Here is a 22700-nt window from a genome sequence, read left to right on the forward strand (position 1 = left end):
GGGTATCAAGCTTACAGGGATCACGGTTGGAGAACTGGCATACAGTATTAGTCAGCATCTCTGACTTGGTCTCCCTTCAAGCATGTCTTCCCTACCGGGAGTAAAGGATTACAAAATTAATCCTATGATCTGCATGGGGGAAAGGGATGGGGTGGGATTCCTTTTCTCAATGATTTAAAGCCAAAGAAGTTTACATCACTGCATTACAGAATTTCACCAAAGATAATATTTTCATCAAAATTAATGACAGCAGGAATTTCCCCCCCATATTTTTTTCTCCAGGTAACATTATTTACCATAAATAAATGTCAGGACCAAATGAGAAAGTCATGTATCAATGAACAATACATGAGTAATTTCAATGAGATGTTGCTGCTTGGCAGCCATTTTGTAAGTAGGAAATGATTATGCGTTAGGTACACAAGTGTAAGGATCCATGTCTCACATTAAAAGGCTTGATCTTGAATTTCTTTCTGCAATTAACTCAGTGGAGGTTGGCATATACCTGTACCAATGTCACACAAAGCTATGAAATAGTAGGAAATGGCATGTGCGCACAATCATCCAAACTGCGTGCTTCTAATATTAATATTAATATTCTAATATTAATGTCAGTACTGACTGTTGTATGATCACTTTAAGAGTGATGTCACTTTAAGAACTCAGTATGCTAATGAGCTAAATGCCAGGATGTAGTCATGTGACTAGAAGCCATCATCACTCTGCATTGTAATACCCTGGACAGAAGTTCTGTATATAATTTGCTCTCATAGAGTCATAGAGTTATAGAGTTATACAGCACAGAAGCAGGCCCTTCGGCCCATTATGTCTGTGCCGGCCATCTAGCACCTAACTACTCTAATCCCATTTTCCAGCACTTGGCCCATAGCCTTGTATGCTGTGGTGTTTCAAGTGCTCATCTAAATACTTCTTAAATTTTGTGAGGGTTCCTGCCTCTACCACCTCTTCAGGCAGTTGCACCCCCACTGACACTTCGACCACTTGCCCGGCTTCATTCCCTAGGATTAGGTCCAATACCGCTCCTTCTCTGGTCGGACTTTCTACGTGCTGGCTCAAAAAGCTCTCCTGTATGCATTTTATGAATTCTGCCCCCTTTTTAAGCCTTTTGCACTGACTATCCCAGTAGATATGGGGAAGTTGAAATCCCCTACTATTATTACCCTATTATTTTTACACTTCTCTGAGATTTGCCTACGTATCTGCTCCTCTATCTCTCCCTGACTGTTTGGAGGCCTGTAGTAGACGCCCAGCCAAGTGATTGCCCCCTTTTTGTTTTTGTTCTGCCCATATGGCCTCATTTGAGGAACCTTCTAAGATATCATCCCTTCTTACTGCAGTAATCGACTCCTTGATCAACAGTGCAATGCCACCTCCTCTTTTACCCCCTCCCCTGTCTTGCCTAAAGATTCTATATCCTGGAATATTGAGCTGCCAATCCTGCCCCTCCCTCAACCATGTCTCTGTGATAGCAATAATATCATAATCCCCTGTGCTAATCAGCAACCTCAGTTCATCTGCCTTATGAGTAAGACTCCTTGCATTAAAATGAATGCAATCCAGCCTCGCATTTTTCACTTGTGCCTTAGCAGGTCTATATTTGCTCTGCCTTCCAGATTGACTCCGTTTCTCTTCTATATTTGACTGTGCATCACCCCTACTGTACCTCCACTCTGTATCCCACCCCCTGACAAATTAGTTTAAACCCACTCCTCCCACCAAAAGCACTAGCAAACCTCCCAGCAAGGAGGTTGGTCCCGTTCCAGTTCCAGTGCAACCCGTCCAACTTGTACAGGTTCCACCTTTGCCAGAAACAGACCCAGTGATCCAGAGAGCTAAAGCCCTCCCTCCTGCACCATCTCCTCAGCCATGCATTTATCTGCTCTATCCTCCTATTCCTATATTCACTAGCACGTGGCACCAGGAGTAATCCAAATATTACAACCTTTGAGGTCCTGCTTTTTAATCTGCTACCTAGCTCCCTAAATTCTTGTTGCAGGACCTCATCCCGCTTTCTACCTAAGTCGTTGGTACATATGTGTACCACGACCTCTGACTGTTCACCCTCCCCCTTCAGAATGTCCTGCAGCCGCTCCCTAGCACCAGGGAGGCAACACACCATCCTGGAGTCTCGTTTGCGGCCACAGAAACGCCAATCTGTCCCCCTTACGATATAATCCCTTATCACTTTAGCTCTTCCACTCCTTTTCCTACCCTATTGACCTATTTCCCCAAAAAAACACTTTTTGAAATTCCAAACTTTCCCCTCCGAAATTCAGTATCTTTGTCCTTGAACCTCTTCCCACCATCCCCACAACCAATAGGAATAGTTTTCCCCGCTTCTCCCCCCCACCCCACCCTGATAATTTTATTCCTCCCACCAACCCCCACCAGTATCTCACCTCAGAACTCCAACGGAGTTCCAAAGGCACGCGAATTGCGGCCGGTTGGCCGTAAAATCGGCATGGGATGGCTGACGGCGGCAGGTAAGTTCATTTGCATGTTAATTTAGCTAATTTCAATATTTTAATGAAGGCCCCGCCACTTGGTGGTGGGGTGGGGGGGCTGCACCGAGGCCCCTAATATCTGACAGGGCCTTCTCGGCGACATAAGTTGTGGAGGGCTGCTCCCGCTAACATTACATGGGCCTCCCCACCACGACCCATGGCGTCAAGGGGCTTGTAAAATTCAGCCTGCTAGGTTTTTCTTCGATTCATTCCCCACGACCTCACCCCTCTCCATTTAGGTCCCCTCACATTGTACACTTTTCATTAACTGAGAAATCATGCTAGTGACCTGATCCTATTAGAATTAGAATTAGAATATTACAGCGCAGTACAGGCCCTTCGGCCCTCGATGTTGCGCCGACCTGTGAAACCATCTGACCTACACTATTCCATTTTCATCCATATGTCTATCCAATGACCACTTAAATGCCCTTAAAGTTGGCAAATCTACTACTGCTGCAGGCAGGGCGTTCCACGCCCTTACTACTCTCTGAGGAAAGAAACTACCTCTCACATCTGTCCTATATCTATCACCCCTCAACTTGAAGCTATGTCCCCTCGTGTTTGCCATCACCATCCGAGGAAAAAGACGCTCACTATCCACCCTATCTAACCCTCTGATTATCTTATATGTCTCTATTAAGTCACCTCTCCTCCTCCTTCTCTCCAACGAAAACAACCTCAAGTCCCTCAGCCTTTCCTCGTAAGACCTTCCCTCCATACCAGGCAACATCCTAGTAAATCTCCTCTGCACCCTTTCCATAGCTTCCACATCCTTCCTATAATGCGGTGACCAGAACTGCACGCAATACTCCAGGTGCGGTCTCACCAGAGTTTTGTACAGCTGCAGCATGACCTCGTGGCTCCGAAACTCGATCCCCCTACTAATAAAAGCTAGATCTCAGATTAATGCGTTTATGTATACTTGACCTGAAAAACAACCCAATACACAGAAAAGATTCTTTTGCCAAAGCAAATAATCTTGACCTCAGGCAGTGAGCACAACCTTGTCCACACCAATATGGACAACACCTTTCGGTTTCTAGTATCTTTCAGGCCTCTATGGATCTCATGCATTCCTCTATGTCTAATTGTGTAAGCCAAGTAACAAACATTGTTGAGGGAGACAGATCGTCAGAAGCTTTTCTGACACCGCAGAACAGCAACAGAAAATGGGGATTAATGCCACGATTGACTTGTCTTGGGTCCTTGGTGTAATTGATACATGATGACAGCTTACTGGGCTAGCTGTCAGGTGCGCAGCTTCTGCTCTCATATTGTCACAGTTCTGCATAAACTGGTTTGAAACCTGCTCTTCAATTGAATTGTGAAACACTCATTTGATAATCTCAAGAAGCTCTTCTGTTATCTTAGCTGCCCAGTTCCTCAAGAGGTTTGCCATTGTTTGTGTTATATCTTGCACAGCTATAAGTTGTGCAAGACATAATACAGCATAAAAAGTGGGTTGGACTTCTGAGTTAGACTGAAATGTTTTCATCGGATAATAGCATGCGTTAAATGGCAGCAACAATGAATCAAGTTCATCTCAGGATTGCTCAATTAAATTGAACAACATTTTCACGATAGGCATAGCCCAGCTCCAGTTCTCTGACTATTCTTGCTTTTCATCCTGATCAAATTTACTGGTAATTGTCTGATTCAGAATTGGTGCCAAATGAAGATAGATATGTCGGTGATCTTCATACTGTAGCCAAGTCCATTTTCTGTTGAGTATTTCCAGCACTTTCTGTTTTTATTTCAGAGTTCCAGCATCTGCAGTATTTTGTTTTCCTATATCTCTCAATATCACCACAAAAGAATGCAACGTTTTCTGTAATATATTGGCTAAGAATATGCAGCAACCCAGTTAGTGTGGTGGTGGACTGTACTGTAGAACAAATGTGTTGTACCATGCATGGGAGTGGGGGGATGTGCAATTCCCTGCACATGAAATAATGGTTTTATTAAGTTAGTTATCTTTACATATTATACCTCAGTAAAATTACCGAGTAATTATCTAGTAATCCACACTAATAATCCAGAGAACATGAGTTTAAATCGCACCATTTCAGAATTTGAATTTGGTTGGAAAAAGCCATCGATAACATTGTCCTTGAAGCCATTGGATTGTCATGGAAATCAAACTTGTTCACGAATGTCCTTTAGGGAAGGAAACAGTATGTTCCATATGTGTCTCTACTGATGTTCGATATGTGTCTCTACTGTCACACCAACATGGTGACTATCAACTGTCCTCTGAATTGGTGAGTTGTATCAGACTACTACAACGAAGGTCCTCCATCACCTTCTCAGGGCAACTAGGGATGGGCAATAAATTACAGCAACGTGCACATAACGAATGAATAATAATTAAAATAGTGAATTTGCCATCCAAAGTGCACCATCAAGGGTTAACATCAAGAAACAGTGAGAACTTTTTCACACAAAAGAAAGGAAATTGGGGAGCAAAAGAGTCAACAGTAATTTCATTGCATTCACTCGCAATCTCAACAGCTCCTTACACTATCTCATTGGTGGAAGCCTGGATGCATTCACATTTCCACTAAGAGGATATCACAATGTTTTGCTGATGGATTGGATGGCAATGCCTCACTACTTTTTAGCCCTTATTTGGCCATTGTTTTTGAATGGTAAAAAACCACATCAGCATCTTAATCCAAACTGCTTTGTTAGGCCCGATAAATTACTCATTGGTGAAATGGGTCGATCAGATACTAGAGCATGTTCAACACTGTGCTGGCATTTAGTGAGGTAACACTCTACTACCTAACTTTGTGAAATTTATGCCAGAAAATTCATAGACTTGAGATTTAATGTCCCTTCAATCTTCTAATGACTGAAACATGAACCGTCAGAATGTATCCAACTGTTTCATTCCTCAGCCTGTCCAGGTATACAGTCTGGCAAAATGGCAAAGGTACAGTTGGTGTTATTACAAATGTACCTTCTCAAAGGTCAATAAGACAGCTAATTTAAGCTATGTATGAAGTATTGGTTTTACCAAGTTCTTTATTTTTACATATTTTGCCTCTTTCTGTGCTGTAACATTATATGATTGCATGATAGCATTTCATTCCATTAACCTGGAATTAACCTGATTCAAATCCATATCCATATGCTTAAGTGACAGTGTGCTAACGCATTTCACACTCAGTGCCCAATTTGCAGAATTTCTGGTTCTTTGCAACTGTGTCCATTAGCTTTTTGAAATCTGTTAATCATGTTCTGATTCACATGATATGCATCCTCCTTGCCTCTGAGCTACAAAGTATGGCTATCATTTATGCACAAGTACAACACTTTGTTGAAATATCGAGTTCACATGTCATAAATAGGACACAGTATGATTAAACGTAGCATGATTTCAAACATGAGGACTTTCTCAATTAAGCACTTTACAATATTTTTCTATGTTAAAGGCACTATATAAATGCAAGTTGTAGTTGTTGTTAATTGGCCACAACTGGCAGAACCAAGACAATGTGATTTAATTTATCCTGAGTGCAATGCACTGTCTGCAATGCGTACATTTGGTAACACAGTTGAGACTATTTTCACATTATCTCTGTGAAGTTCTCTGTCCACAGACTACCAGTATCATTAGTACCGGCAAAATGATGATTTCAACATGATAGTTCCAAAATTGCTCTATTGATAATCCCAAACATTAGGCTGGGATCATGTTCAATGATGCCCTCTAGTACTGACCCTACAAGAGTTTGCAGGGCTAGTGAGAGGCTAAATCACATATATACATCTCTGGTATCTATCTACCCCAAGGTTCTCAGATAGCCCCCAATCCTGGCAATCATCGGGTTGTCCCCTGAGCAAGGATCCCAAACTAATGCATTTAAAAAAAAATAATTCTTTGAGGTCCAGGCCAGTTACCTGACCCTGACCTCCCTGGCGTGGCGCATATATGCCCTTGTGATTATGCCTCACTTTACTGGCTGTACCAGCTTTCATTGCAATGTCACACTCACAATTGTGCAGCAGGAGTGGGAACTACCAGTTCTGGAATACCTGCCCAGAGCCCATCATTTGCCTTGTAAGGGTGGACAAAAGTCCTGCCCCTTACAAATCAAATCAGAATTAATCAATTTGTGACACAACCATACTCTTCGGAATATACCAGTCTCCTGCTAGCCTTAGAACATAACCCCTGTGGAACTTCAGCTTCAATATCTTTCGAGGCATTTGTGGAGTGGGGCAGCTGGATTCAGCTGATTCACCATCTCTAGTGCACGAAACATGAAAGCTGCCTCATAAATTAATACCAACTGTTGATTGAAATTTGGAGCTGCTAGTCATTTGCTTTCTTATCGTTATATAATTTGTGCTACTTTTTCAAGATTTTTCATGTCATCTAATATTACATTTAAGTTTTTTTCAGTTTACAAAAATCAATAAGTGTGACAAACCTCTTCAGCCTGCTAAAGGGGGAGCTTGGTATTGGATTTGAAATTTTTCTCTATTGTCTGATAATCATATGTACTAAGAGTTCTAATGGGCTGAATTTTATAGAGTCCTCGATGTCGGCAACCGTTGGGGGATGGGGGGTGGGGGCTGGGGGTGGTGTAATGAAGATTGCTCAGGATGAGGCCCATCACTGACCTCGATGCTGGCAGAGCCCGTCCCGATCTCGATGGCAGCGGCGAGGCTTTGTGTTGGCCCCCCTGCCGCTTGGCGACGGGACCCGCATTACAATATGCAGATGGGCACTTTCCATTCATTAGCATACAGGCCATTGCGATTCAGAGAGCAGGTTGAGATCTTCATCCTGGCGGCCGGCATTGACGCGCCATTGGATCCCCGTCCGGGGAAAAGAGGCGTGACTCCTGTGGGGAGGGGGGAGGAGGTACATTTTTCAGTGCAGGAGGTGGGGAGCGGGGTCAAACTCTTTGGATTGGTTGGGGGGATGCTGGGAAGGAGTTGTAGTTATAGTTTGTGAAAATTGTGGTGGGGAGGTCATCTAGTCAAGGTAAGTATTTTGGGGGTGAGTGGGCAAGGAATTAAATGTAAGGCTATTGGGCAGTGGGAGAGGAGATGGAAAGATTTTAAAATTATTTTTAAGATTTTTAAATAAAGTTTGCCTTTAAGATTTGAAATGGTCATTTGGGGCTGTATGCCCTTTAAAAATTGTGCCAGCACCTGCGCAGTGGTGCCGGACGCCATTGCCGGGGACGACTCACTCAGCCCTTCCATGTCATTGGGGAGGGGTGGGTGGGGGGTTGGCGGTCGACCCGGACATGCGAATGAGCCGCTGCATTTAGGATCATGGTGGCTCTGCAATGTGTGGCCCGAGTGAGCCGCTGCATTTAGGATCATGGCGGCTCTGCAATGTGCGGCCCGAGTGTGTGGGCCACCATTTTTCTCACCCACTGCCACTTTCAGCGGCGGGCCTATAGAATCCAGCCCAATGTCTTTATCTACCCACACCCGAATCTCAATCGTAATACAAGCACAATTCCATGAAGGTAAATAATCTGCCAGAGGTTAGAGTGCAATATAGTGATGACACCTGAAGGGGAGGGTGTGGGTTTGGTCAGCATGGGAATAATGTGCAATTAGGAAGTTGGATTGTTCCCCAATACGATTTTCTGGTTAAGCTGTAACTTTGTTCATTCATGTTCATATGACTCATTAACACTAAATAGACCACACATAGTGTAAACTGGATATCATAACTCCATAACTACGTATTCCGTTTGTAGAGCACAACTGAACAGTTTTAATTGTAGGTTTATTTATTTTTGTTACCATTTAAATATGGAACATGTTTCAATACTTCTCATTTGATCTCTTGCTTCTCTTTTGATACAATTCACCATCACCTTAAAAGTCCACTTGGCTTAAGATGCAGTACAAAATCTGTTTGCTTTTTCTGGTCCCAATCACTGCGTGTTACGATCAAGTGAGGAGGGGTCGAAAGGCTTCCTTCTTTTCCCTCTCCTTTTTGACCACAACAGGTTTAATTCTTTCTTGAAGTGAATGTACTGGCCAATTCAGTGGGTTTTTGATTACTTACTTGTCATGATCATTACAAGAACCAATCGGACAGGTTTTCTTGAGTTAACAAAGAATTTATTGTACTTAAATCGAGCTATAAAATAATAAACAATGCACCAACTTTCACTCTCATACACACAGTCGAGGTTTACACACACACACAAATATGTTACAGGATGGGGAAAGGTAAATTGGTTGAGTTAGAGTCCATAAAAATAAAAAGGTATACAGTCTGTGAAGTTTGGTGATTCAGCTGGCTTCTAGCTGAATTTAATGTCCAGAGGCTTTTAGTTTGAAGAGGTAGATGACTGGTTCGGTAAGTCTCTTAAAGAAAATGATGCGGAAGATTTCCTCCAAAGGGGTTTCCGGATACAGCCAGAGTATGCAAAAGGTGGTCAGTTGACAAGCAGGATTTCAAACTGGAATGAAGAGAGAGAGAGAGAGAGGGACCCCCACTTAGGGTCTTCTCATGTCAGAGTCCAGTTGCTTCTCCTCTGCTGCAAAGAAAAACACCGGCTTAAAACCACAGATGGAGAGGAGCTTGTCACATGATATTCACTCTGATTCAAACATAGCAATATTTCTCTGCTTGCTGAAAAGGAAGAGAACAAGCAGTTCCTTTAACTTCCTGGGTCTTGGTTCTTGCTGGGATATGCATAGACATTTAGTCTCTCTCCTCACGGTCCTTTGAAATGCAGGATACAATGTAGCAGATTAGGTGATCATTTTAAGATGCCAGCAAAGGCATCCCTTTCGCTGGTCTTTTTAAATGTCCATTTTTGTAAAATAAAATCAGATCTCCAGTCAATGGATTGAAGAATATTCTCATTCAACAAAACACATTGTCATAACACAGTGTTTGTGCATAGAAATCACAGATTTTACAAAAAGAGGCCCATCATGTCTGCACTGGCCAAAATTCAAGCCACCCAGCCTATTCCCACCTTCCAGCATTTGGTCCGTAGCCCTGCAGGTTACAGCACTTGAGGTGAATATCCAGACTCCTTTTAAATGAGTTGAGGGTTTCTTCCTCTAGTACCCTTTCGACAGTGAGTTCCAGACCCCCACCACCCTCTAGGTGAAAAAATATTTCCTTATCTCCCCTCTAATCTTTGTACCAATCACTTTAAATCTATGCCCCCCAATAACTGACCTCTCTGCTAAGGTAAATAGGACCTACACATCCACTTTATCCAGGCCCCTCACAAATTTTGTACATTTCAATCAAATCTCCCCTCAGCCTCCTCTGTTCCAAGGAGAACAACCCCAGCATATCCAATCTTTCTTCAGAGCTGCAATTTCCCAGTCCTGGCAATACCCTTGGAAATCTCGTCTGTACCCTCTCTAGTGCAAAATTACATCCTTTCTGTAATGAGGTGACTAGCACTGCACACAGTGCACAAGTTGTGGCCTAACCAATGATTTATACAGTTCCAGCATAACCTCCCAGCTCTTATATTCATTACCTCGGCCAATAAAGGAAAGGATTCCATATGTTTTCTAAACCACCTTATCGACCTCTTCTGCTACCTTCCGGGATCTGTGGACATTCACTCCAAGGTCCCTCACTTCCTCTGCGCCTCTCAGTATTCTCCCTTTAATTGTGTATTCCTTTACCTTGTTTGACCTCTCCAAATGCATCACCTCACACTTCTCTGGGTTGAATTCCATTTGCCACTTTTCTGCCCACCTGACCAGTCTGCTGATATAGAGTCATCGAGTTTTACAGCTTAGAAACAGGCCCTTCGGCCCAATGCGCCTACGCCGACCATCAAACACCCATCCTAACTAATCCCATTTCCCCGCACTTGGCCCGTAGCCTTGTATGTTATGGCGTTTCAAGTGCTCATCTAAATACTTCTTGAATGTCGTGTGTGTTCCTGCCTCTACCACCTCTTCAGGCAGTGTGTTTCAGATTCCAACCATCCACTGGGTGAAAAATGTCTCCTCAACTCCCCTCTAAACCTTCTGCCCCTTACCTTAAATCTATGCCCCCTAGTTATTGACCTCTCCGCTGAGGGATAAAGTATCTTCCTATCTATCCTATCAATGCCCCTCATAATTTTGTATACGTCAATCAGATCCCCCCTCAGCCTTCTCCGCTCCAAGGAAAACAGCCCCAGCCTATCCAGTCTGTCTCCATTACTGAAATGCATAATCATAAGCATAATCATAATCTGATATCTTCCTGCAGTCTACAGCTATCCTCTTTGCTATCAACCACATGGCCAATTTTTGTCTCGCCTGCCAACACTTTGATCACGCCTCCTACATTTACGTCCAAATCATTTACAGCACAAAAAGCAGGGGATCTAGGACTGAACCCTGCTGAACGCCACTGGAAACAGCCTTCCGGTCACGAAAGCACCCATCAACAATTACCCTTTGTTTCCTGCCACTGATCCAATTTTGTATCCAGCTTGCTACCTTTCCCTGGATCCCATGGACTTTTATTTTTTTAACTAGTCTGCTATGTGGTGTAGATTTTATTTCCATAATTTGGCCCTCAAAAAGATTGAATTAAATTAAATGGGTAGAATGTAGTCTAGACAGGTAGATTGTACCTGATCTGAGCAAGGAGTCAGTCTGATGGGCTGATCTGTCTTTTTCCTCATTTTACGTTGCCTTCACTCTCATCTCTTCAGCTTCATACAACCGGTTGCAAATATGTTACAAAGAACAGAAAAATGGCCAACTTATCGTTATAGCCAAAAAGGGGAACGTAGTTTCACATAGAGAATTACTGTGAGTATTCAGAAAAGCATGATACAGTTGGATAAAATACCTAAGTGGGCAGAAAAATAGATGAAATTTAATGCAAACAAATGCTATGTACAGGAAGGAGAAGTTGGCGATACACATACTCCATGAAGGTGTTGAAATAGCTAAGAATGAAGCTCAAAGAGACTTTGGAGTCTAAGTAGCCTCAATACCCAACATGTCCAATGAATGGAGGCAGCAACCAACAAAGCCCATGGATGCTGAGCTCAGTAGTCAAAATGGTAGAATCTAAGTGAAAAGAGGCGTTGATCAAACTTTATTGCATTCTGATCATGCTGCAAAGTCAATACTGTTCTGGTTGCAAAGAAAGAGTGAAGCATTGACACAATATTGAAGAGAAGAGCAATGAGGAATATCCATCATATTGGGGCTTTTGTTACAAGGATTGACCGGAGAGACTTAGTTAGGCTGTGGCTTTGAAAGGAGATAGCTGAGTGTAACCTTTTGGAAATAAAAACAGAAATGCAGGAAGTACTGAGCAGGTCAGGAAACATCTTTCAAGAGAGAAAGAGAGCTAACATTTCAGGTTGATGGCCTTTCACTGGAACTGGAAAAATGTTAGAGCTGTAACATATTTTAAGCAAGTACAGGGGCAGGAAAAGGTGGGGAGAGGAAAGAACAAAAGCGAATATCTATGATCGGATGAAATGTAGGAGAGATTAAATGACAAAAGGGTAATGGTGCAAGGTTAAAGTGGGACAAATAAAGAAACAAAAGATGGGTTTAGAGAAGATGTAAGTGATAATAACAGAATCATTACCAAAAACTGCTGTCTGAAAAAAAATAGGTGCAGAGATTACGATCTAAAATTGTTGAATCAATGTTGAGTCTGGAAGGTTTTAAAGTGCGTAATCGAAAGATGAGGTACTGTTCCTCAACTTCTGTTGCGCTTCGTTAGAACAAGGACAAGGTGTTCAGAGTGGAAGTGGGGTAGAGAATTAAAATGACAAGTGACCAGAAGCTCAGGGTCACGCTTGAAGACTGAATGGAGATGTTCTGCAAAGCAATCTTCCAATCTGAATTTGCTCTCTGCAATGTAGAGCAGAAGGCATTGTGAGCAGTGATTACAGTATACTAAATTGAAAGCAGTAGAAGTAAATTACTGGTTTACCCAGAAAGAGTGTTTGGTGCCTGGATCTCCTGCGCTTGCATGGGAAGATGCCGTGGGAAGGAAAGGGAGTGTTGGTGGTGATTGAAGAGGGGAACCAGTGTGTCACGGAGGGAATAGTCCCTTCGGAATGCTAAAAAGAGAGGAGAAGATGCGTTTGGTGCTGGCATCATATTGGAGGTGAAAATGGCGGCGGATAATTCATTAAATGTGGAGGCTGTGGGGTAGAAGGTGAGAGCAAGGCGAACCCTAACAAGGTTATTGATGGGAGGAGAAGGGGTAAAGGCAGAATTGTGGGAAATGGGACAGACACAGTTCAAGATGCCGTCAACCATAGTGGAGGGGAATCTTTGGTTGATGAAAAAGGAAAATGTATTGGAAGCACTGGTATGGAAGGTGGCATCATCAGAATAGATGCAATGAAGATGGAAAAACTGGGACAATGGAATACAGTCCCTGGTGGAAGTGAGTTGTGAGGAAATGTAGTCACGGTAGCTGTGGGAGTTAGTTGGCTTATCGTGAATATCGGTAGATAGTTTATTCCAGAAATGGAAATCAAGAAGTTGAGGAAGGGAAGAGTCAGAGATGGGCCATATGAATGGGGGAAATTTCCAGTTTGGGGCGAGAGCAGGAAAAGTCACCGATACAGTCATCAATGTACTGGAAGCAGTGATGAGGGAGGGGACCCGAGTAAGACTGGAACAAAGAATGTTCCACATATACCATCAAAATGCAGGCCTGGTTAGGATCCAAATGGGTTCCAGGAGCAACACATCTTTTATTTGAATGAAATGAGTACAGTCAAAGTGGAGGTTGTTCATTGTAAGAACAAGTTCAGCCAGGCAGAGGAGGGGGGTGGTGGATAGAGAATGGTTGGATCTCCATTCGGGGAAGAAGCAGTGACCTTCTCGAGGTTGTTTCAGGTATACAAAGATTAAACCTGGAATATAAGTTTAGGTGAAACTGGAGGAGTAGAACAATGGGAAACAGGTTCAAACTTGTAAAAGGTAAATTTAGCACTGATATTAGGAAATTCTTCTTGGCGCTAAGAATGATCAATGGGTTGGATTTTACCAATCCTTTGGAGATGGACTCAGAGGCTGGCAAAATGGCATGAGAAGGCACTGAGTGGTGTGCCTGTCACCTTCCCAATGTCTTGCCATCTTGGTAATGGTAGGAAAGATGGCAGATGACCCACCCGCCTGAAGCCCAGTTGAGCCACTTAATTGGAATTTCCTGCCTCTGCTGGCATTTTATCAGCACTTGGGGGACTAACCTTTTGTGATTCATGTACAAGGACACCAAGATCCCTCTCTACTGTAGCATTATGCAGTCTTTCTCCATGTAAATAATATTCTGCTTTCCTATTTTACCTGCCAAAGAGGACAACCTCACTGTTTCCCACATTATACTCCACCTGATAAATTTTTTGCCCACTGACTTAACCTATCTATATCCTTTTACAGACTCTTTGTATCTTCCTCATAACTTGCTTTCCTATCTATTGTCATACTGTCACTAAATTTGGCTACAATGCAGTTAGTCCTTTCATCCAAGTCATTATATAGATCGTAAATAGCAAATAGTTGATCCTTGTGGCACTCCATCAGTTACAGTTTGCCATCCTGAAAATGCCTCATTTATCCTGACTCTCTGTTTCTTGTAAGTTAGCCAGCCCTCTATCTATGTTAATATATCACTCCCAACACCATGAGCCGTTATCTTGTGTTGTAACCTTTAATGTGGCAGCTTATCGAAAACCTTTTGGAAATCCAAATGCACTGCATCCACTGGTTCCCCTTTATCCACCCTACTTGTTACATCCTCAAAGAACTCTAATAAATTTGTCAAACACGATTTCCCTTTCACAAAACCATGCTGACTCTGCCTGACTGTATTGTGATTTTCTGGATGTCCTGCCACTACCTCTTTAATAATGGATTCCAGCATTTTGCCAATGACAGATGTTAGTCTAACTGGCCTATAGTATCCTGCTTTCTGTCTCCCTTCTTTCTTGAATAGGTGTTACATTTTGGTTTTCCAATCTGCTGGGACCTTTCCAGAATCTAGTGAATTTTGGAAGATTACAACCAATGTATCCACTATCTCTGCTGCCACTTCCTTTAAGACTCTCGGACACAGGCCTTCAGATCCAGGGGACTTGTCAGCCTTTGGCCTCATTAGTAATCCCATTAACTTTTCTCTGTGTTGGTGATTGTTTTAAGTTCCACCCTCACCGTTGCCTCCTGATTTTCTACTATCCTTGGGATGCTTTTGTATCTTCTGCTGTGAAGACGGATACAAAATACTTGTTCTAAGCCTCTGCCATTTCCTCATTTCCCATTATTAATTCCCCAGTCTTACTCTCTAAAGGACCAATGTTCACTTTAGCTACTCTTTTCCTTTTCTTTATGTGCAGAAGCTTTTACTGTCTGTTTTTATATTTCTTGCTAGTTTTCTTTCATACCAAACTTCTCCCTGTTTATTATTTTTTAGTCATCCTTACCATTGTTTAGTTTAAGTTCAAAACATTTAGTTGTGAAGATCTAAAAAGAAATGATTCAAGCCTTCAGTACTTTCTTCCAGCTGCACAAATAACGATGAGCCCAAAATGCTGTTTGTTTCTCCATTGTGGTCGCCATGGTACCATAATGGATTTAAAGTTTAATGTATTGAGTACTGATTTTTCTCTCATGGTGCAGAGCTCAAGCAGCTTTCCTGTCAGCCAACATCTGCAAAAATGACATTTGTGAAAATGTAATGCCTAATCGTATAATGGGGAATTGGGAATAATGTTCAATGATACAGGAAGCACTTCTGAACTTCCTACGTTCTCCGAGCAAACTGAATTATTGACGTGGGATTCAATTAATAAAGGGCTTCACATTTTTTTTAAAAAAAAAGCTTTTGGTGATATTTTTTGTGAAACTGAGTGCAGTTTCCTGATCCTACTAAAATGATGGGTCAGTGATTGTTTACAGAGCTTCTACTATATTGATGTCATCACATTGTCAGTTCTTGTACTTTGATACGTTCTAATGCAATTGCCACAAACTAAACGCCTTATGTGGATAGGTTCTCAAACCCTCTTATTACATAAAATAAGAAGTTGAGCATTGTAAATTATAGATCTTGTAATGCCAGTTATAATACACTTTTATGCAGTGTATGAGCTATATTGGGACAGAAGTTGCGAGCAAAATAATGGGGAGTTAACAGATACAACATTATTAATGTGAAAACCATTCAGCAACTTGTGGTGAGGAGGAGATATTCTGTGAGTTGTGAATCTCACAAGTTGCAGTTTCTGGTCCCAATCACTGCAAATGATGTTAGCCTTGTCAAAATGGCAGTGCACCATCAACCTCCCCTTGAGCACATTAATTACAAATTAATCTTGCCACAGAAAGTTAGGGCTAGTACTTAAAACAAAAGGGCACTTTTAATGAGGAGATTTACATTCCTGCAATGCCACTCAACCTCTCCGGCCCACAAGGAAACAATTTAAATGTGGGGTCTCATTCCTCCAGGTTGCAAATTGTTCTTAGAAATTGGTCCCATCTCTCTAGTTCAGAGCCAATATATTTAGCAAGTTTGGAATATCAGGCCAAACGGGAACTTGTTCAACTCAACTCTATATTTAAAGGGATGCAGCTTTGCCATTGTACAATGTCCTTCATTTGTATGGGATGGGGTGAAGATACAAACAGAAATCCAGGATAATCCAATGTCATCTTGGCTCATTGGTTGCATTCTCACCTCTGGGTCAGAGGTTGTGAGTTGAAACCTCACTCAAGGACTTGAGCACATAATCTAAACATACACTACACTGCAGCACTGAGGGATTACTGCACTGTTGGATGTGCTGTCTTTCAAATGAGTTGTTAAACTAAGGTCCCTTCTGCCTGCTCATGCTGATGTAAAAACCTCCATGGTACTATTTAAACAAGATTAGTCTGTTCTCCAGGTGTCCAGCCAATACTTATTTACCTTAATACTGTTTGTGGGATCTTGCTATATGCAAATTAGCTGCTGTATTTGCCAGTTTAACAAGTGTCACTACACTATGTGTCAGCTGTGGCTTAGTGAGTAGCACTCTTGCCTCTGAGTCAGAAGGCTGTGTGTTTAAGTTCCACTCCAGGACTTTAGCACAAAAATAAAGGCTAACACTCCACTGCAGTATTGAGGGAGTGCTGCACTGTTAGAGGTGCCATCTTTCAAATGAAACTTTAAACCAAGGCTTTGTCTGCCCTCTCAGGTGGACGTCAAAGATCCCATGCCACTATTTCAAAGAGCTTGGGGACTTATCCCCAGTGTTCTAGCCAATAATTATCCCTCAATCAACATCACAAAAACAGATTATTACATTGCTGTTTATGGGAGCTTGTTGTGTGCAAATTATCTGCCATCATTCTTACATTCCAACAGTGACTATGATTAAAAAGTACTTCATTGGCTGTAAAATGCTTTGAGATGTCCAAGGGTTGTGAAAGGTGCTGTATAAATACAAGTCTTCTTTGCTTGCTTTTACCCAGTGACGGAAGTGTTTTTTTAAACTTCTGTAAAGAAGTTAAAGTTTTGGATGAGATACAACAATTATATTGGTAAGAATGTTTAAAGGCATGAGGAAAAGAGAGTGACAATAGCCCAATCAGGCAACGGGAAAGGAAACTGAAAGACAGAAAGGGAGATACAAACAGCTCCAAAATGGCAGAGAATGAAGTTGAAAGTGGATAGGAAACATAAATAGAAAATATACACAGGCACTAAAAGTTCAGTCCCATCATGTAAGAAAAGACACTGAAAAAGATAAATTTACTGGGCTCCATTCAATGGATGGCAATGGATTCCCTCTTTTTCCTGGGTCTCCTGACCTTCCCTGGGTACTACTGTCTCTCACAAAGATTTATATGGATTGAGTTTTCCGGTGCCACAGGGTGCTTGTGTTCACCCACTGGCTACTAGTTTGGCAAAGCCTCAATTTTAAAATTCACAGCTTTGCTGTTAAATCCCTCCATGCCCACAGATGGACAATGTTATGGAACTGGAAATGGGCGGTCTTGGTGATGAAGTGGATGTGCAGTTGGATCTGCCAGCTTTTGTCTTGGTTTTATCTTCGGCAGTACAACTCTCTGAGATCTCTGCCCTTCTCCAATTCCGGCCTAATGCGCATTCCTGATTTTAATCACTCCAGCATTGGTAGCCATGCCTTCAGCTGCCTGAGCCCCGAGGTCTAGAATTCCCTCCCTAAGCCTCTCCTCCTCTAAGATGCTCCTTAAAAACTAGCCCTTCAACAAGTGAACTGTCTTGTTATGTGGCTTGGATAAAACTTGCATGTGAAGAGTCTTGGGACATTCAAGGCGCTTGTATAAATGCAAGTTTTAGTTGCAGTAGTAGAGGGAGGAGGTGTTCCACTTGGTAGACTGGGCTGTATCCAAAGTCGGGTCCTAATATTCAATATTTTTTAAGGTATTGAATCTTGGCACTTGTGTATCATTGGCAAGCCAAGCATTTATTGACCATCTCTGATTGCCCTGAGAAATGCTGACATAGCTGAGTGCCACTTCAGTGGGCAATTAGGAGCCAACTATGTTGGTGTGGGACTGTAGGCCAAACAGGGCAAGGGCATCATGTTTCCTACTCCAAAGGACATTACTGAAACAGTGCAGGCCCCTGGATTACTAGTCCAGTAACATAACCACTGCAATACCATACGCAACAACATTAAGTACACAATAATATAAAAGCAAAATACTGTGGATGCTGGAAATCTGAAATAAAAGCAAAAAGTGCTGGAAATACTCTGCCGGTCTGGCAACATTTGTGTTTCTCTCTCCACAGTGGGTTCTGAACACTAAGTACATCTTGCTTTAAAAACGATCTGGAAAGAATTATGGAAAAAATGAAGGGCAACTTTATTTTTTTCTTTCCGCCCGCTACTGATTTGCCACTGAGTATGGTGTCCTGTTAAGATAATTGGGAGAAATGGGCTAAAGGCCATATTTAGCCCCATAGGACCAGGGAGATTCACTAGCATAACAGTCAGAATGACCTGACTGTTGCAGCACTGTGGTGTTAATGACTGTTCTTGCATTGATGTAAAATCAGCTCCCTCGGGCCGACAAGCTCAGTAACACCTTCAACACAGTCACTCCCACCCCGCAATAATAATTTGTTGCAGGTTACTGGAGCCACGGGGGACAGCAACATCAATGATTTTAAAACACTGCTTCCCTCTGAGGCAGGGATGAATATCCATAGGGAGCAGGGGATTGAGAGGTTGTTTACTTAATGACCAAGTTTAGGGTCAAGCAGAGTTCTGCAATTATTTGTAAACTTTTTAGAAAACAGAAAAATATTATCTCATAATGGCTCACTTGGTTAAAACCGAGTCAGAGAGACCAGGAGAGTTACAGGCTGTACCTACAGTCTGTGCTGCATTAGCTGCACCCTGCGTTAAGGTCGCCTCACCATCAGTTGAGGCTCTTTTGGGTTAGAGAGGCAGGAAAAAGCTGCCACAATTTCTGCCCCCTGTCCCAATATAGCAGAAACCTGCTGCGAGGACAGGATCTGACTCATGTATGATGCCACCTCCACATTTAAGCACCCTGCTGATGTCCTTAGTGTGGACCCACCCATGAAGAATGGGTACATGTAGGCCACCAGTGCCTGTGAAATTGCATTCTAGTAAGGAATGCAAAGGTAACCCAGGCTTCTTTTCTCTCCTGCAAGCCATCTTCTTACAACTGTCTCCCACATCTCCTCCACCTTCACCTCCAACAAGATGTTCGAGGAGCTCACATATTTCTTTGTCACTATGAACAAGACCATCCGATCAGCTGCCTCTGCTACGTCCCTCTCTTCAACCAGCCCACCAGGTCAAACCTCCTCAAACTCTACCCCCTGCCCTCACCCTGAATTTGCATCTTTCTCTAGTTTCGCTCCTATCTCCCCATATGCCCTCTTCGAGCTCATCTTGTGCATGAGACCCACCTGCTGCTCTCTGGACCCCATTCCCACTCCACTACTGACCAACCAACTTCCCTTCCTGGCTCCCATGTTAGCTGACATTGATAATGGTTTTCCCTCCTCAGGTTTTCTCCTGCTCTCCTTCAAATCTGCCATCATCACCTTTCCCTCAAATACCAATCCTTGGCCTCTCTGTCCTTGCAAACGACCATCCCATCTCCAACCTCCCTTTCCTCTCAACATGTTGTCCTTTCCTAAATCTGTTCCCATCTTTCCCGGAACTCAGTGGTTGAATCCCTCTAATCAGGTTTCTGACCCTATCACAATACCAAAAGAGCTCTTATCAAAGTCACAAATGACATCCTGTGTGACTGTGACAAAGTCAAACTATTCCTCCTTGTCCTTCTCTACCTGTTTACAGCCTTTGACACAGTTGACCGTACCATCCTGCTCCAAAACCTCCCCACTGCCTTCCACCTGGGAGGGACTGCTCTAGCCTGGTTCCATTCTTATCTATCTAATCATAAAGCCAAATAATCGCCATCAATGGCTTCTCTTCCTGCTCCTGCACTGTTACCTCTGGTGACCCCCAAGGATCTATCTTTGGACCCCTCCTATTTCTCATCTACATGTTGCCCCTCGGCAACATTATCTGAGAACACGTCAGTTTCCACATGTATGCTGATGACACCCAGCTTTACCTCAGAGCCACCTCTCTTAAGCAGCGATCTCCTTCAATTAAATATTGGGAAAACTGAAGTCTTGTTTTCAGTCCCCGCCACAAACTCCATTCCTTTGCCACTGACTCCATCCCTCTCCCTGACAACTGTCTGAAGCTGAACCAGAACGTTCACAACCTCAGTGGCATATTTGGCCCGAGATGAGATGTCAAGCACATCTTCGCACCGTGACTTAGACCACCTATTTCCACCACCAAAACTTTACCCCTGTCTCCACCCCTGTCTCAGCTCGACTGCTGCTGAAACCCTTATCCATGCCTTTGTAACATCTAGAATTAATGATTCCAATGTACTCCTTGCCGACCTCCCACATTCTATCCTCTGTAAACTTGAGGTCATCCAAAACACTGCTGCCTGTGTCCTAACTCAGACCAAATCCCATTCACTTATCACCCCTGTGCTCGCTGGCCTGCATTGGCTTCCCGGTCAAGCAACATCTTGATTTTAAAATCCTCATCCTTGTTTTCAAATCCCTCCTGGCCTTGTCCCACCCTATCTCTATAATCTCCTCCAGTCCCACAACCCTCCAACCTATCTGTGTTCCTCTAATTCCTGCCTCCTGAACATCCCCAATTTTAGTTGCTCCAGCATTGGTGACTGTGCCTTCAGCTGACTGGGGCCTAAGCTCTGGAATTCCCTCCCTAAACCCCTCTGATTTCTCTACCTTGCTTTCCTTCTTTAAGACACTCCTTAAACCCTCCTTCTTTGACCAAGCTTTTGGTCATCTGACCTAATAGCTCCTTATGATGCTCAGTGCCGTACTGAATGTTATAATGCCTCTGTGAAGCACCTTGAGACCTTTTACTAAATTAAAGGCAGTATAGAAATACAAGTAGTTGTTGTTGTTGTTGAAATCAGTATTTCAGAAGGGGGAGGAAATCATTGGAAATGTTCAATGCTTGAACTGATTTTGGCCTGGATTTTGTGGGAGTGTGTGTGTGGGGGGAAACGGGGGTGCCAGGGGTTGAAGGCGAGCTGTCAGCATTCGCTGTTCTTACCCCTCTGAAACTGATCACAATTTCAGCATGTTGGGCATGCGCAGATTAGTGTGGAAATAGTGAAGTGTGGTCTGTCCCTCAGGGCTCCGTCACACAGGCTGTGCTGTTGGTGCCACCCCCTCAACATCACCACCCCCACCCCCCCACCACCACCGCCTGAGCCAGCAATCATTGATATCAATCAAATTTCAACTTTCCCAACCCAATATCACTGTTAGAAACACCATATAAAGTTAGGCCTTGTTCAATCAAGTGTAACCGGATTTTTATCAGTGACAGAGGTCATAAAATTTGCTGAACAACAGAACTGGCTCTGAAAAATAAGTTTATGTTTGTGGAGTGCTGTTAAATGATTAATTCGTAAACTTTATTCAACAAAATTTTATTTTACTGATTTTTCTTTCCTGCTTGGGCATCTGTGAAATTCCTTTGGTGTCACTTGGTGTACTTTGATCGGCACAAGCTTGGAGGGCCGAATGGCCTGTTCCTGTGCTGTACTGTTCTTTGTTCTTTGATTGGCTACTTGGACAGCCTGGTGACATCATTGCAGCTCCACACTGGGGGTTGGAATCTGTGCAGCTGATGGGGCTCCCGGCACCAGGCTGAAAAGGGAGCCTTTTCGAGCACCCCGCGCCCCGCCACCCCCCCACCCCAGCACAATTCTATGTTGTTCCATAAGTGAAGTTTCCGGTCCCAGGATCTCCGACCCTTTAAAGATGAGGATCTTGCCTCTAAGAGCTGCCGGCCAATCACAGGGTTGGAACCCCAGACCTCAGTTAAGTGAGACGGGGTCACTGGGGCCAGTCCAGAAGGGCGAGAGGGGATGGGCGTGAAGTCCAGGGGGAGGCAGGTCAATGGAGGTGGAGGTTTTGCCAGTGGGTGTCCTTCTTGGGCCACATATTGTCCATGGAGAAGGGACCCCCCCCACCCCACCTCAAGACCGGAGGGACAAGATTCCCTCCACGTATGGCGAAGGCACCCCTGCTGCTGGTTAATTTCCAGCAGTGGGCCGTTAATAGGTCACTTAAGGGCCTCAATTGGCTCTGGGTGGGAAGGCTGTCATCGGCCTATCTCGCCCCCGGCAAAATTGCTTGGCGACAGGCCATCCCCCGCCCCACCTCCCATTGCAATTCTATGGGCTTCCCCACCTCTGACCCCGCCTCAGGGGGGCCCATTAAATCCAGCCCTGGGAATGCCCAGTATAGAACACTGCAATCAGTTGCTGCATCACTGCACGGCAATAGAAGTGAAATTCTCATCACAGAGATGGCCTGATCTCTCAGTGAGGCTTACTTCGTGATCAGCAGTGTGTGCCCTTGCTTCGTCGCTGACTGCAAACTCCGGGCCATTGTTTGTTAGATGATGTGCTCCGCCACTCTGTGCCAATGTGTGAAAACCCAAAGCTATCGCTCTCAACTTACGGAGAAATGCTTCTGATGTGCTTGTCTAGAATTCCAGTTCAAAAATAATCCATGATTTATTGTAGGATGAAAATAGTTAAATTGTATTTGCACAAAATTCCACACATTTACTGATAAATCTTGAGGTG

General features: G+C 43.4%; 1 long non-coding RNA gene across 1 annotated transcript in view; it reads right to left on the minus strand.

Annotated features, from left to right (window-relative positions):
• Window positions 1-22700, minus strand: part of LOC137347448 (uncharacterized) — a 277338-nt gene that overhangs the window by 139461 nt on the left and 115177 nt on the right. The gene's annotated exons all lie outside the window — the stretch shown is intronic.

This window comes from Heterodontus francisci, chromosome 32, assembly GCF_036365525.1.
Source record: "Heterodontus francisci isolate sHetFra1 chromosome 32, sHetFra1.hap1, whole genome shotgun sequence".
Lineage (NCBI taxonomy): Eukaryota > Metazoa > Chordata > Chondrichthyes > Heterodontiformes > Heterodontidae > Heterodontus > Heterodontus francisci.